At 36.2% G+C, this 3,953-nt stretch overlaps 1 pseudogene; it reads left to right on the top strand.

Moving 5' to 3' along the window:
• Positions 1–1,804, top strand: part of LOC111406478 — a 7,681-nt pseudogene extending 5,877 nt beyond the window's left edge.
• Positions 1,805–3,953: the final 2,149 nt, after the last annotated feature.

Genomic DNA, 3,953 nt, shown 5'->3' with positions numbered 1-3,953 from the left:
TTGCCTTTTATTGATGATGGTGAGAATTACTATGGTAAGGCCATTCACGACTACGGAACAGAACTTCAGAAAATGGGAGTTGTTGTTTCTTTCAAGTGCGGTGCTAAGTTTGTGGCTTCAAGCTTTCGTTTACCTCAAGATCCCGGTAGCATCACTGCTGACGCAGCATACTCATTGTTTGAATGCATTCGGAATTTGCTGAGTGAGCAGGATGAGCCTTTAATTGATGCTCTTTCACAAAAGGCTGCTCGGAACTGGATAAAGACCCATGCCGGTTATAGGTCTCCAGACAAGTGCCTGCTGTTTGGTTCCGAATGGGGTTCTACCTTATTGCGGGAGGATGGGCCTTTCATCGATGAAACATTTTACGGCCCTGACATAAGTTCTTATTCAAAAGAGCTAAATGCTTTAGGAGTTGTGGTTGAAAAGGGAAAAGGGTGTGCATTGCTTGCCAGTTACCTCGACGCTCATACAAATTTTATGGCGATCAAGAGGATCTATTCTTGCTTAAATGAGTTAAACTGGAAACACGCCAGTGAAGATGTTGCAAAAATATGGATTCCAAATGGTTCTAATGGTGGTGAATGGGTAAGTTCTGATGAATGTGTTCTTCATGACGAAGATGGTCTATTTGGTCAGCAGTTGAATATTTTGGACGAGCATTACGAGAAGGATTTGCTGAATTTCTTCTCTAATGCTCTAGAAGTTAAAACTTATCCTTCTCTTGATGACTACTGCAAGCTTTGGAAGGATTGGGAGGATTCTGGCCACTTATTATCCCATGATGAATGCATTGCCTTTTGGGCTTTTGTTGCCAAGCATTGGAGTAGAGCGACACAGAAAGTTCTTTCTGAGAACTTTCTAAAACTCCCGGTTTTGTCTGGTTCAGATAGAATTTCGTTGATGGACAAATACGACGTCCTCATTGCCGATGATCTTCGCCTGAAAGATCTTTTTGAACAGTTTGCTTCGCAGCCGCTATTTGTCTGGTATCCTCAGCCAAGTTTGCAGTCCTTGCCTAGAAAGAATTTGCTTGATATTTATCGTGCAATTGGAGTGCGAAACTTATCTGAATCTGTTCAGAAAAGTGAGCAATCTGTAATTGACGGCGTTGTTCCAAGGCAGGTGAATCCTAAAGAGGTTTTCATTGGAAAAGGATTGTTTAAACTAATTCTTGGTTTTCTTGCTGATCTCCAAATTGAAGCACAGAAGAGGCACGACGCTCTGAAAGGCTTGCTCGAAATTACTGTTCTTGAGACTGCAACTCCAAGAACCGTGGACTACAGTTTACCACTTTCTTCAGGGGAAATCATGACTGTCAGTGCAAGAAAGTTGATGCGTTGGGAGAGAGAAGTCGGAGTTTTATATTCAGAAGATGGATAAATCAGGTGGTCACAAGGATGTCCTCGAACGCGCAACATATTTTTCTGAAGTAATTTCTGAGGGATTTCTGTGGGATGATGAAGACCATATTCAACAGCTTGCTGAACTAATCAAATTAGGTTTTATCATGGAATTTGATGAGGCAGCTATTGAGTTCTTGATGAAGACTAAAAATCTGCAGATATTTTTGGAGGATGAAGAATTTCTCTCTTCTGCCTTCTCTTCTTGATAGATATGCCTTCTGCCTTCTCTTCTTCTTCACTAATAACAAGGATGTTCGAATTCCTTCTTGATGTTTTGTTATTATGTATGTGTACTTTGTTGTAACTTATGGTGCATTTTGCCACTAGTGATCTGCTTCTGTTTTCCAGATTCATTTGACTAGCTCGTCATCAATACCATTTGCTCATTCTACATTCAATGGCATCTTTACGACTGCACAAATTTATGAAGAAATTTGTTTGAGCAATAGACAAACTCATGTATCATATCGAGCATGCTTGGTTATACCATTATAGACAAAAACTAATGAACTCGAAGTAGGAATTTTTTGAAATTCTTATAAAAAGCAATTCTCTATCTCCCTCCTACCCGTTAATTCATCCTAGCCAATTATGAGATTGTCATTTTTCGTACTCGAACAATTTATTGATGGCAAATATAAACATACAAATTCCTTCAATGCTCCTTTTCAACACAAACACCATATAGAAATAGTTATTGTTATCTAAATTTCAAATAATGGAAACTTAAAAAGTCAATTCAATGCAAATGTTAAATAAAATCTCCATAGTATTTTAACCTTTTCTGTTGTGGGCCGGCCCAAAAGTGATTTCACATAATTCTAGAAACTGGAGGCACATCCAGAGTGCTAACCACTACACCATAGAACCAACTATTATTGACAATTTTCAGTTAATTAACAACTCTAATAAAAGTGCTTATTTGTTCTAACTTTCTATATTTTGCAAATTTGAATTAAATATTTGTAAATGAGAGTAGATTATGGTCCACGTATGAGAGTCAGGTCCTAATTTACCAAATATCAAATAGGGTAATTATATTGTCACTACAAAATTTACTTAATACACCACTTATAATCGCACCACATTTAAAATATATTTTTAATAAATACACCACAATAAATTTACAATTATACTCCTAATCCAATAAAAACTTAAAATGAAAAAAATTCAATTTTGTGGTGTCTTCATCATCTCGATATTACTCCTCATTTTTCTCATCTATAATTTCTTGGTTTTTCTGAATAATATTGTTATTTAGTCTTAGTGGGATGTTGGTCTCAGGATTATTCTTTTCTAAAAAATCGATTGTAGCAAAATAATAAAAATTTACAGAATCGTAAAGAACACAAGTATTTTTCGCCCCTAAGGGCCCGGATGTTCAGCCAAAGGCCTACTCACCCGTTGAGCATCTACAAAAGTAGATTAGGCTCGAATCCACTAAGAATCACAAAGAATCAATACAAGAATGTATGAAGAAACTGTCGTTTCTTCAATAACAGGTTTCTAACGCCTCTCTTTAACATAACACCCAGTTCTACAATCTCACAGATCATATACCATATACAACCCTAACATCACTTAGATTAGAGATTGCTTTCAGAAATAACAAGAACAAGACGAGTTCAGAAAATCCTAGAACCATTCACTCAGAGTGAAAATGAAGAAGCACGATGCCTTTTAACAGACCACCAAAAAATCAACAATCCAACGATCACAAAGGTGCCAGGTGTATGGTCCACAGAACTTGTAATTTGAAAGGAAAAAACACGTTTACGAACAACGCCTTTATTTCCCAAAAAACGATTCAACCTGGCCAGGCCCGATGTTTCTCAAGCTAGGCCAACCAAGAATAGGGAGGCAGCCCAATCAACAATCTCCACCTTGTTGATCTGTTCTTGGTATTCTTTTGTGGTTTCAAATTTAGACTAATTTTTGTTTCATTTGCTCTATAAAACCTATAAAAAAGAAAATGAAAAGTAGTCAGTTGATTTTTCCAAAAATAACCAATAAAATTCAAATATCAAATTGAATTCATTATCTTCAAAATATGTTCAGAATTTTCAGACAATTTCTGAACTTGTTTAGGGGTAAAACCTTAGTACCAATATCAGAAGGATTAAATTCAGTTGGGATTTTAACCAAGTTAATTAATCCCTTTTCAACCACATTTGTAACAAAATAAAATTTAATATCAATATGCTTAGTCCTATCATGATATACAGGATTTTTACTCAAATGAATTGCACTCTAGTTATCAGTACAGATTCTAATTGTTTCATTCATGAAACCAATTTCATTTAATAACCCCCTTAACCACAAACCTTCTTTAACAGCATCACATGCTACAATATACTCAGCTTCAGTGGAAGATAGAGCTACAAGTTTTTGTAGTTGGGACTTCCAACTAACACAACCATCACAAAGAGTAAACACATAGGAGGAGGTTGATCTTCTTTTATCTAAATCACCCGCAAAATCAGAATCTGTATATCCTTTCAGGATAATGCCTTCATTACACCTTTGGAATTTTAATCCTAGTTCAAT

Source organism: Olea europaea, chromosome 12 (assembly GCF_002742605.1).
Source record: "Olea europaea var. sylvestris chromosome 12, O_europaea_v1, whole genome shotgun sequence".
NCBI lineage: Eukaryota > Viridiplantae > Streptophyta > Magnoliopsida > Lamiales > Oleaceae > Olea > Olea europaea.
Note: the sequence above shows the minus strand (reverse complement) of the source record. Positions and strands in the feature narration are given on the sequence as shown.